The following is a 13,755-nucleotide window of genomic DNA, read 5'->3' on the forward strand; positions in this document are numbered from 1 at the left end:
GATTCAAATCCTGTCTCAACTACTTATTAGTTGTGATCTGACATGTTCTTAAGATCTCTACATCTCTGTTTCCTCATAAAAAAATAGATAGTAATGCACATATATAATGCATTGGTTCAAAAAATTCAGTGACGAATTCACTAATTCAGTAAATACTTACTGAGAATTTACAATGTGCCAAGACTGCTTCTAGGCCATGGACATACAACAATGAACAAAAGGGGGTAAAAGTCCAGTAAGTGAAGACAGACAAAGTATATATATACACATACATAATGTCAGACGGTGATATGGACTAGGAAGAAAAAAAGCAGGGCCAGGAGACAGGATGAATGGCGAGGTGATATTTTATAAATGGCAGGTAAGGAGGCTGTGTCAGCTGTCAATGGCTGAGTAAAAAATTACCCCAGAAATTATTAGCTTAAAAAATATATATTAATTATCTCACAGTTCCTGTGGATCAAGAATCTGGACAATGATTAGCTTCAGGATGTCTCATAAGGTTGCAATCAAGGAGTTGGCAAGGGCTGAGGTCTTATCTGAAGGCCCGACTGGGGAAAGCTCCACTTACAAGCTCCCTTATGTGGTGGTTGACTAGATCTGATGCCTTGAGAGCTGTTAGACTGAGGGCCTCAGGCCTGTGCTGACTGTTGGCCGGAAGCTGCATTCTGCTTCTTGCCACATGGGCCTCTCCAACATGGCAGCTTATCTCATCAAAGCTTGCAAGAGAGACACCCTGCCACCAAGGCAGAAGTAACAATCTTTACAACCAAATTATTTATGTGACAACACCCCAGTGTTGCTAGCTGCTATTGGTTAAAAGCAAATTATTCCAGGAGAGGGAATTATGAATACCAAGAAGCGGGACTCTGTAGACACAATCCTAGAGGCTGCTTGCCACAGAAGGCCTCCTTATAGAGGAAATATTTGTTTCTCTCTTAAATGAATGCCAATTTAATTGGAAAAGTAAGCCTGATGTATAACTCAGGGAAGAGTTTTCTGTGGAAGAGGAAATAGTAAGTGCAAAGAATTGGAGGTGAGAGTGTCCTTGATGTGTCCAAGGGTCAGGATGAAAACCAGAGTTGCTGAAGAAGCAGGGGAGAGGCAGAGGGTGAAAGAAGTTCAAGAACTTAGAAAGGCTGATTCATGTGGGGTCTTGAAGGTCATGGGAAAATGTTTGGATGAGATTCTTAATTTATTTTTAACGAGATTAGAAGTCATTAGAAGACCTGAAGGAGTGGAGTCACAGAAGAGTATTTGTCTCTGAAAAGGGTCTGGCTGCTGTGGGGATGGAGGTGGGAAAATAAAAGTAAAATAAGGGACACCAAGTGACAGCCTGAGGCAATGATCCTAGTGAGTGATGAGGGTGGTTTGCAGGATGGTGGTAACAGTCACTGAAAAATAGAAAGCATTCAATCAATGTCAGTCATGACATTATTATTGCCTTTGTTTCTTAGATCCATGAATCTCAAATAATTATACATGTGAGTATTGCCTGAGTAATTTGTTTTAAATATAGATATGAGGCTCTTCTTCCGGGGCAGTGACTTAGTATGTTTTGAGGGTAGGGTGGTATAACAAAAATCTGCATTTTAAAGGCTTAATTGATTATTGTGCTGTGGGTTGTTCATGGCTATATGATAAGAAACATTACTTTTCTTATTATTTTTTATAAAACACAAAGTAAATGTGATATGAAGAATCCCCCTAACTGCCACATACACACTCACACAAACATTGGAATTCCTGAATTCATTATTTAGTGAAGTCTGACATGCTCTTGGGAACAAGGGTGATTCTGCTGTGAAGAATATAGGGACAGGGCAATAGAGCAGAGTACTTTCCCAATAGTCATTCCCATACTCAAGTTCCCATGAGGAGAGAGCAGAGTGGTGGGGATATATTTCTTTTTTTTTTTCTTTTCCTTTTTTCAAACCTAATTTCTCCAGGTAACTCTCTAAATTCAGGCCTATAGATAGATGTGTGTCTGTTTTAATCAAACTTCATGGGTGTCTTAAAAGGAAAGATGCTGCATAAATTATCAGTACAGGTATTAGAAACTAAAATTATGTTTCTTTCATGCAATCTTGACAATGGCAGCAGATTGTGTTTGACGTGTCATTAATGACACAAGAGTTAGAAAAATGACCTAGTTTTGTGAAAAACTAAGCATGTTACTTGCATAACTCATTTTTACTGATAAAATGTAAAGTCATGTTCAGTAAAGCTGGTGATCTTTGTGTATGGCTCTGTGTGTGTGTGTGTGCACACTTGCGTGTTTAGGGGCAGCCTTGGTTATTGAAATGATAGTATCTCACTTAGTTCAAGAACACATGATCCTTTAGAAATAGTTAGATTAGATATCATGTCTCTCTTTTTCTTAGTCCATCCCCTTTTCATATGTTATATTTACATTTTCCTTTGTAATTAAAAATATTATGGATAAGAAGTGTCTCTTACCTATTCCAGAATCCATGCCCCTTCATTAGAGTTAACCAATATTAACTCTTATGTATCCTTCTAGAAATTTTCCATGTATATGCTCAGACCCTTTTGTTTATCCAAATGGGACCATACTAAGTGTACTGTTCCATACCATACATTTTCTCTATATATTAGCTTTTTCTTTAAACAAATCCATTTTTTATTTGAATAATACAATACCTTGTAAAAAGATTCAAACATCACAAAAGAGAAGACAGTGTAAAGTAAGTCTTCCTCCTAGCCAGTTATCCTGATGCCCTCATTTACTCTCCCCAGATAAACCTCTTTTTATTCATTTCTTGTGTATCCTTCTAGAGATGGTCTATGCATATACATGCATAGAGGTGCATGTATCTATGTCATCCTTTGTGGTGCTATACTGTGAAAATCATTTAGTACTTCTGGGCATCTAGATAGGAGACAAATTATTCATAAGCAAATATGAGGCACCTCTTTGCCTACTCTAAAAGAGAAATACTGACTGTGGGTTTAGGGAAACTGAAGATCAAACAAAAATGCAAGCATATGAGCTCCCTAGACATATGGAAGAAGGGGAGGAAAGTTTTTCATTTAGAAGAAGCTTGGCTTGAAGAAATAGAAATGAAGGGAGCTCTCTATGACCTTAGCCTGGGCCAGAAACAGATTAAGATGCAGAAAACATTCTGACATTGAGATTCTACCACAAAAATAGACTGGCATCCAGTAACTGGATATGAAGGTCTGGTCTCCTAAGCTGGCTCCATCTGACTTTGCCTGTCATTACCATTGATATGTTTTTGGTCTCCAAACAGCTGGATGGCAATTTTTCTAAATGTAATAAAAACTTGACCGATCTTAAATGAAATAAAGACAATTTTATTACCACTTGTAAGATTCTTAGTGAGAAGAAGTAAATGGAGGTTCTTAATGTTGACATTGCTTCAAGAAATAGCCTTTAAAACTTTAGATAGTCAAAGTGAAGGCAAAAGGGGTGTGATGCTGCTGCTCTCTAAGCCCAAATTCTAAGATTGCTAGTCTCAGTGGGAATATTCCTTGGATCCATCCATCCCTTTTCCTATTGTTCTTTCCTATTGTCTGTCATCAGAAATGACAAACATAGTGATACAAACGGGAGACAGGGAAATACTGGGTAGAAGAGGGCGGTTCCCTGGCAAAAGCCCCACCCTCAAGCTTGGAAACCTGCAACCCTAAATGGGAGCAAGTATTCCTGTTTTCGCACCCAAAAGTTGCCTTTTGGCCCACCACACACTTTATCCTGTACCCATATAAACCACAAACCCCAGGCTCCATGAGCAGATGAACAGAAGGGCAAAAGAGCAGCAGAATGGCATGGCACAAACAGAGAGGAGAGTCTGACATCAAGAGGAGTTCAGCTGGGGATGGTTGGAGAGGAGACCGGCTGCTGGATGGCCAAACTCCAGGGGAAAACAATCTTCCCACCCCATTCCCTTTCCAGCTTCCTATCCATCCCACTGATAGCCACCTCTGTCACTCAATGAAACCTCTGCATTCACTATCCTTCAACTCCATGTGTGACCTGATTCTTCCTGGTTGCCAGATACCAGACAAGAACTCGGTACTAAGAGGGCACTGAGCTGATTAACACTCAGGCTGTCTATAGATGGCAGAGCTAAAAGAGCACTGTAGCATGCCCACTCGGGCTTTGGGAGTTGCAGACACCCACCCCTAGATGCTATTCTGGGGCTGGAGCCCAAAAGTGCTCACCCTGGCTCCTGCACTTGCCTGTCTGTGTGCTCCTCTTCCCGTAAGGGGTTTGAGCAGCAGTGGCAGCCGAAGAGACAAGCCACACCCCTGTTGCACACCCTGAAAGGGGGGTCAGGGAACTCTTCCATTTCAATAGAGCTTTGAGGTCTTATTTATATACATCAGCAAATACATTCTGTTGGAGAAGCTGATGTCCCAACAGAATACTGTAAATGTCTTGAAATCTGAGAACTTACTTTCCAATTGCAATGAGTTTCCTGGTAATTGTAGGTAATAGTCACCAGAATATAGGATTTGAAGATAAAAAAGAGAAGTCCTTGCTGGAAGTATGAGTTCTGATTGACTCCTGGATCAGAAAATTTTCCCACCAGGATTTTCTAAAGGGGCTACTGACTTACTTTCCTAATGTCTCAAACCAGCCCATAAATCATAGAAAAGAATATACACAGACTTTATTTCTTAAGCCAAAGAGTAAGTGAGAAAGAAAGAGATAGAAAGGTTAAAATATTAGTTATTGATTTTTTGGCAGGCAAAATTAATAGTAGCTTCTCTTCCTCCATAGTTAAATCTGTGTCCTAACTATAACCTCTCTTTTATTGAAAAGCCCAAGAAATGCATGAAGAATTTTGGGATTACTGCTTTGATTGAATCTGCTGAATAAAAATATTATTCTTCATGGGAGGTTGAATTGCTATTTGGACTGCTGATGTGAAGTTTTCCATTTTGGCTGCTCCCTCTGGGAGAACTAGCTCAGCCTTAAGCAAGCCTTCTCTCCTTAGGGAACCAGAGTTTCAGAAGCAAACTTGACCAGAATAGACAAACTGTGGCTGGTGAAGCCCATGGATGTCTTGTGTGTTCTAGTACATGATTGAAATAAGACTCAATTACTTTTGACCCAATATTCTTACCAGAAGTGATGTATAAACATGATACAATTTTCTTTCTACACATTTACATTAATTGGTACAGGGAAAATAAATTGATACACATTTAATTATTTCAAAGCCATTTTTATAATCATATTTGTTGTTTTGCTGTTTCTGTTATCTCTTTCAGAAAGTACATGAAAATGAGTTGGCATTTATGTGACACAGTAGTTGGAAAGCAAGCTTGACACTGTTTACAGCAATAAAATGAAAAAGAGGGATTTATTTCCCAAAAGTCCTTCATATTCAGATCTTTTGGGTTCTATACATGCTCACTTGTTATACTCATTCTTCCCCAAGTCATTTCTCTCCATTCTTCATAAGTTAACCCAAGAAGATTTAGGTTCAATATAAAGATACATTGAGGCATCTGATAGACATTAGTCACCCTAGGATGACTGAAGGAGAAAGAGTTGGTGTCTGGAACCAAGCTGCGGGACAAAACAAAAGCCTGCAGAGCCACCCTTGGTAGCAGCATTCTTTCCCAGACCTTGACACTTAGCTCCATTGCAAGAGTGAAATTCCTATTCTTAAGCAGTCTCAACCTTCCTTAGACACCAAGCACAATGCAAAAGACAAGGTCCTAGATCCCCACTGTCCTTGGTTGAGGAGGTTTGTGGGTAGCAACAGGTGGCTCAGGCTGTGTTTGAATAGACAGCTGGAGTGAGAACCCTGGAAATACCTAGGCTTGACTTCCCGTGATGCATCATTTTTGGAAAAATGAGGAAGTTAGAGCTTCCTCTGTTTAGAAATGGCTTACTGAGGTCAGTGCCTGGCTGGGCTGATCACCTTTCTTTTGAGCAAAACTAAATTCATCTATTTCTGGTTGAAATGGGCTCAGCATTATCACCAGTTCATGCCTAATATTGTTGCAACCTTTGCTAATTTCATCTAATTCATAAGTGCTTAGTCTATCTTCAAAGTAATTGATAGAACAAAATAATTTCTAGTAAAAAATATCTCCAGCCAGGCATGGTGGCTCACGCCTATAATCCCAGCACTTTGGGAGGCCGAGGTGGGTGGATCACGAGGTCAAGAGACCGAGACCATCCCGGCTAACACGGTGAAACCCTGTCCCTACTAAAAATACAAAAAAGTTAGCCAGGCGTGGTGGCAGGCACCTGTAGTTCCAGCTACTCTGGAGGCTAAGGCAGGAGAATGGTGTGAACCCGGGAGGCAGAGCTTGCAGTGAGCCAAGATCACACCGCTGCACTCCAGTCGGGGTAACAGAACGAGACTCCACCTCTCTAAAAAAAAAAAAACAAAACACAAAACTCCATGTATTTATATTTTTGTCTTCTTGGAAGACTATTCGAATACATTTTTCTCTTTATTATGGGCTATCAGTTTTATTATTGCCAGGATATTTATTATACTGGTATTGATCATTTAATAAATGTCATTAATTTTATGTTATCTTAGAATGTTTTGATACTCAGTTCACCTCATCCATAGTTACAATCTTTGCCTTTGTCTCTGCTTTATGTCAGATACAGACAATTGTATTGTCTTAATTCCCTTAGAAAATTTATTTATAAAATTCTCATTCACTTACACGTAAGATCCTATGTACATATGCTTTCTGAAGGTTTTCTAAATGTGATGATTCATATTGAGAAAATATAATTCTTGCATATCATATAGGCTTTTTGTCAAATATCATAGGCCTTTGAATTAGAGGCATCCTTAAAAGTATTGCCAGATAATCAATAGCTTAGTGTAGTTTTAATTATAAATCTGTATCTGAAGTCTTATCTTTAATTCTTGAGTACGTGGTTGACTGGCTACCTTTGGATTTGCATTATTATTGTTTTATATTTTAGAATAGGACATCATACCTTGCTCTCCCTGTCCCATCCACCTCACCTATCTTCCACTCCGCTCCCAGGCCCCAAGAACTATCAATTGGTGAAATAAGAGGTGGTGGGAAAGGCCAGATGCGGTGGCTCTGCCTATAATCCCAGCACTTTGGGAGGCCAGGTGGGTGGATCACTTGAGGTCAGGAGTTCAAGACCAGCCTGGCCAACATGGTGAAATCCTGTCTCTACTAGAATAAAAAATTAGCCAGGTGTGGTGACATGTGCCTGTAATCCCAGCTATTCAGGAGGCTGAGGCAGGAGAATCGCCTGAACCCAGGAGGTGGAGGTTGCAATGAGCCAAGATTGTGCCACTGCACTGCAGCCTGGGTGACAGAGCAAAACTCCATCTCAAAAAAAAAAAAAAAGGGGGAAATGGGGAATCTACCTACACATCTACATTTCCTAGTGTCCTCAGTTGTACCAATGTGCCACTGGACCTTTCTGGCTGGATACTGTAATTGTTGCTGAGTCTTGTCATTTCTTCATCCAGCCGCCATGTCCTGATGATTGTTTCTTTTAAATATCTCCGATGTCCTTCTTTCTCTCCATTCCTGCTGTCACTTCTTTGGTGGGAGGCCTATGCACCATATGTCTTAAATATTCTGACAGCTTCTTATTCATTTCTTCGTTGAACAACATTTGCTGAATGCCTTCAAATCCCCAGACTGCGCCCTAGGGATATAAGAATGGAAAGATAACACATGCTCAGAAAGAGCTCTCAGTGTAGGGGAAGGCAAACAAGAAAACAAAAAAAGTGTTAAGAAAATTTGGTTAAGTGCAGAAACAAGAGCTTTGGAAACCCAGAGGAAGAAAGGCTTCATTTCCTACCATTGAATTTGTAGGTTTTATGCAAATGTAACACCTCAGGCAAGGAAAACTCTGTCGTCCAGCCTCTTGACTCCTCTACCCACCTCTGCTCTTAGAATGGATTTTCTAAAAGGCAATTTTGATCAGACCTCTCCTCAAAGGTGGCCCATGACTTTCCCATCACATACAGATTAATCTCCATTGCTATTTAACACCACAGTTTACATCAGTGATTCATATCTAGTCCCAAGCCCACTGCCTCCCTTCTCTCCACTGCTATTATTCTCATCCAGTGCATAAAATGCACCACCTTCAATTGTTTACCCCCTCTAGTAATCTCATTTTCCAACTTGATGCTTCCTCCCTGGTTCACCCTTTTATAACAAGTCTTTCTATTCTGTTGTAAACCCACCATTTCAACTCACACATCTTCACATAATTCTCCCTTCGACTATTCTGCTTAAGTGAAATGTACCATTTTCTCTGAAGCCTCGTCTTTCTTGCAATCCCCTTGAAAAGGGGCTGTTCCCTCTCTCTTACCCTTGAGGTCCACAGCTCACATAGGAGCTAAGCCAGCAGGAGGGGGGCTCAGCGTTCTCTGTCATTCCTATTGTCAGACCTGCACTCTTTTCCAAAATCTCTTCTTTCTTTCTTTTTGAGGAGAATAGCAGCTATGTATAGCCTTCTCCTTTTTTCTCTCCCTCCTTCTCAGTCATGTTTTTCATCTCTCTTTTATGTATTTTGAGGACCTTACCTCTCACGGTTTCCACAGCATCACTTGCTGCATTAGGCAGGGTAGAGTTTAGATTGCTGTCAAAAAGAAAATCCCAAATGCCATGGCTTAAATAAGTTTGGAGTTTATTTCTGTCATATAAATATCTGAGCAGGTGGTCCGTGGCCAGCATGAGGCCTAATAGAGTTGAGAATGTAATAGAGTCTGACTTTATTTTGGATGTGGGACTGACTGCTGTTCTACCTCACCCCTCACTCTTTCCCTTTTACCATACATCTGGGCAAACCAATAAGGAAGCCTCTGTGCTCCCTCCTTTGGAATCAGCAGGGAGTTCAATCCACACAAATGCTGGCCAGCGTGAGAACCCTCACCCCATGTCCTTGTCACAGTGAAAACCAAAGCCATTCACTCTACCTTTTGCTCAAGCCATTTTGAACCTGCTTTGGTGCCTGTCCAGCTCTCAACAAAAAGCCTCAGTGTGTGAATAATAAACCTTTTCAATGTGTGTATGAGTGTGTGTGTGTGTGAGCGTGTATCAGTATTGACATCTGATTCAATTTTAGAAAGAGGGCTTCATTCTTACACTCTGCTGAGAAGCTACTAAACAATGACCTGGGTGCTTTCCATCTTGCAATTTTGCCATTTTCAACAAGCAGTTTATATTAAATGATCCAAGATGACTGCTCCAGCTCCTGCCATCACATTCACATTCCAGACAATGGAAAAGAGGAGAAGAGAAAGGATGTGCACACAATTTCTCTTTCAGAGCATAACCAGTAAGTTGCACACATTATTTCTTACTTATGTTCCGTTGGCCAGAATCTAGAAGTACAGACAACTATCAGGGAACTGAGAAATGTACTCTTTATCTGGGTACATTATTTGGATAGGCAAACCAAATACTCTATAGCTATACAAGAAAGAGAGAATAGTTGTTAAGGAATAACGAGCAGTCTCTCCCACCCTTACTTCACAGTCTGATGGAGGAAAAATTACTTAGCTCGGCAAAACTAAAAAATAGTAAGACTTAGTGAGTCTTTAGGACCAAGATAAGACAAGAATGGAAGAATTAAGTTCATATTCCTAGCCTACTGACTTGACATATCATAGGCACATCATACATAGTAACTTGCTATTATTATGAAGCAATAGTAAAAATATTACTTCTATTAATAATAATATTTTCCTCTACCATAAATTCTGTTATCACAGAAAAACTTTCTCTACATAGCGGACTAGTAATTCAAATATTTATTCTTTCCTGAGTCTGAATTTCATTTGCCTGCATATCCATTCTGTTTGAGTCTGATGATATTACCATGCTCTTTCTTATCCTTATCTACATTGTAGTAATTGCTAAGCCCAATATCCACTCTGTAATTTTAACCACCTAACCAACTCCTTTTTTTTCTTCCACTCTTCCGTATTTCTGTTCTTCAGTTCCCTATTCTTTCTTCATTTTGTCCTTCCATTCTTTCTTCTTTTCAATTTCTATAGTTCCTTATCACTCCTAAGCTATATTTCAGTTTTTTCCTCTCCTGACTCACTTTCTCATTCCTCTCAGCAGCTAGAATAACAAGTTTCCACCCATCTCTTACTCTGCAACTTCACCATCCTTAATAGACATCCACATTATTTTGAAGAACAGAAAGCCCACTAGGAAATACACTGCCTACTTAATTTCTCTCTCCAAAATCAGTGAATATCTCTTTCTCTTCCTCTCCAGAGTGAAACTTTTCAACTCGTTTCTTCTCAGGCACTTATCTGTTTAGAGCCTTATTTTTTTCTTTTTTGAGACAGAGTTTCGCTCTTGTTGCCCAGGCTGCAGTGCAATGGTGCAATCTTGGCTCACTGAAATCTCCACTTCCCAGATTCAAGCAATTCTTCTGTCTCAGCCTCCCAAGTAGCTGGGACTACAGGCACGTGCCACCATGCCCAGCTAATTTTTTTATATTTTTAGTAGAGACGCGGTTTCGCCATGTTGGCCAGGCTGGTCTCAAATGCCTGACCTCCGGTAATCCACCCACCTCAGCCTCTCAAAGTGCTGGGATTACAGGCGCGAGCCAACGCGCCTGGCCTGGAGCCTTTTATTTGCTATTTATTTAGCCACTCCATGTCCATCATCATCTTTTCTTAGAAGGTATAATGATAATCTGTTGCTGTGTAACAAATTGTTCTCAAATTTAGAGGCTTAAAAAATAAATTATGTCATAATTTTGGTAGTTGAGGAATATGGACACAGCTTAGGGTTTCTCGGAAGGTTGCAATCAAGGTGTCATATGGGGCTGCAGTCTCATCTGAAGCTGAAGGAAGAACCCCTTTCAAGCTCCCTCATGTGGGAGAAAGGTCTGGGGTCCTCACTGGCTGGTGGACTTAGGATTTCAGTTACTTACCACATAGACTGCTCTACAGAACAGTTCCCAATATGGTAGATGGCTTCCCCGAGAGAGAATAAGGCAGACAGTCCACACAGAACAAGCAAGATAGAAGCTGCGGTAATCTAAGTATTGACTCCCAACATTGTTACTGCATTCTACATATTAGAAGCAAGTCACTAGGTAGTCTAGCCCCATCAAAGGAAAAGGGATTGCACAGGGCATGAACATCAGCATATGGGAGTCCTTGGGAGTCATTTTTGAAGCTGCCTACTCTAGAAGTTTACACATGCCTTCTTTGTTATCAAGCCTCCTGAAAAGGTGGGCCAAGTCCACTGTTTTCAATTCTTCTTCCCATTGATGTCTTGCTTTTGTCTCCACCTCTGTTCTGATGGCTCTACTAGAGTCAATAATGTCTTCCAACTGCCAGATTCGGTAGGCAGTATTTTTGTCTTAGATTATTCTAATTCTTTGCAGAATTTGACAGCAATTTGATATAGCTGACTACTCCTTATTCTAATCTATTTCCTTTGGCTCTCCTGACATTATTCCCCCTTGTTTCATCCATTACCTAACCTCCTCCTTTTTCATTATCATCTTACAAGATAATAATTGTTCTTATTCCTCTTCTCCTCATTTTTTCTATTCTTCCTGAGAAGTCTCATTGGCTTCAGCTGCCCTACACATGCTAAGGACTCCAGCCCAAGTCTCTCTCTTGTCCTCAAGACACATATATTCTAATTAACTGCCAAATGACCATCCCAAATTTGACACTGAAAATCTAATATGTCCCACACAGAAATCATAACTTTCTGCCACCACATTCCTCTTCCTGAGTTTCTCTTCTGATGGATTGCACTATCGTCCACTCTCTCACTCCAGCCATGATTCCAGGAATCAATCTAGGCTCCTCTTGCTCACCTCCTACAACAAACTGATTGAACACTATTCATTTCATGCCTTCTCCTCTTACTTAATTTGGCTCCCTCCTCTCTGTCTTCGCTGCTGCTTTTGCCAGCTCAGCTGTCATTATTTCTCTTCTGGATTATTAAATTTTCTCCCTGCCTTCTAATCCTCCCCTTTAATCTATCCTAAGCATAGCTGTCAAGCTGATCTTTCTATGATACAAATTTAATCACCTCATTGCCCTACTTTAATATCCCCAGGTGGCTCCCTATCTTCCACAGGATCGAATCTTAGTGCTGAATGACATGGCATACAAGGATTTGGTCTTTGCCTCATTCTCCTACCTTTTTCATCTCACTCTCCTACAGGTTTCCTACTCTCCAGCCATACGAAACTATGTGCAATTCCTTGACACATAGTTTCAAGAGAACACACTGTGTTTTCTTGCCTCTATTCTTGGGCACGTGCTCTTCCCAAAAATGCTCTTTGTATTGATGATCTTCCTCCTATATCTAGCTAATTTCTATTCTTTCCTCAGACTCAGTGCAGAAGTCACCTTCAGATGTTCTTCTTTGAGACTCTTTCTCCCAGTCAGACTCATTTTCTTTCCCTTATTTTATGTTCCCATCACATCCTATGCAAATTTATAGTATAGTGCTTATGCCACTAGGCTATTCATTTTGATTTCTTGCTGTCTCCCTCAAGAGAAAGTAAGATAGGCTTACAGATATTCTACCTCTGAACCTTTCATAATGCCTGGTTCATAGAAGGCATTAAATAAATGTTTGATGAGTAAATTGTAGGGGAGAAATGTAATATCTTTTCCTCACCCATCACAAGGTTCATGGTTGAGACCCCTAAAACAAAAGATAAAAGCATAGAAATTTATTTAATAAAAGTTTTACATGACATGGGAACCTTCAGAAATGAAGACTCAAAGACCCAGGGAAAACTGTAATTTATGAACAGTCATGTGGAAATATGATTGGAGGATAAAAAGGTAGGATCTACTGGTAATAAGCTGGTGGTGGATGGGGACTTAGGAAGACCTATTTGTTCCTATCCTTTTCTGTGTCCTTGTGAGACATTTCTTCCTCTGGGTATAGGGTAGGAGACTGTGATATGAGGGTCTTCAGGAGAGAAAGAATAAGAGAAGCTCAGAGAGACTTTCCTGCTTCTGTGTTTTTCTCAATTTTCTTCAGCTCAAAACACTCACTATGCCAAGGTGCCACATTTTAGGGTAGCATGTTCTGAGCTCTAATAGAACAAATTTTTCATTCAAAATCCTCAAGCTAAACCAATTTCCCCAGCCATTCACTACATTTTTCTATCTCCTACCCTGAGTTCTAGCTTTTTCCTACCTTCACCTTGACAACCAGGAACAACTTGTCAGCAGATACAAAGGGTTCTAGCAGGAAGAAAAGTCACTATATATTTATCAAGTTGGAAAATTACTGCAGTATTATTTTCGTTGTTATTTTTGTTGTTTTAATAAATAAAAGATACAAAAGAGGTTAAGTCTAAATTTGTCCATTTTGGTAACTTATAATCTGATTAAGTGAGAAAGAATATTATATAATAAAAACTTGTTCTCATATATATAAAGGACAATAAAGACAGTAAGTCATCAGTCAGTAGGCAGTGTAGGAAAGGTAATAAGCTCTCCAAGGCTAGGGAGAGATGGGCGCTGGTCATTATTCCTGGAAGACCACAGAAGAAGAATGCCACCTCGGGTTTGTCAGCTGAAGCACTGGCCATTGTATTGGCGGCTGAAGGTTAGATGCATGATGTGTAGGTGGGAGTGAGGGCAAAGAGAGGAGTCTGTTTCTGGTAGTTTTAGGAACTTAGGAAAATATTCAAGAAAAATCTGAATATTACCTTTTTTGAATTTGAACTTGGTCATGTAGCAAAAAGAAAAGCTCTTGACGTGCATGAACTGA

The sequence above is a fragment of the Pongo pygmaeus genome, chromosome 14 (genome assembly GCF_028885625.2).
Source record: "Pongo pygmaeus isolate AG05252 chromosome 14, NHGRI_mPonPyg2-v2.0_pri, whole genome shotgun sequence".
Taxonomy (NCBI): domain Eukaryota; kingdom Metazoa; phylum Chordata; class Mammalia; order Primates; family Hominidae; genus Pongo; species Pongo pygmaeus.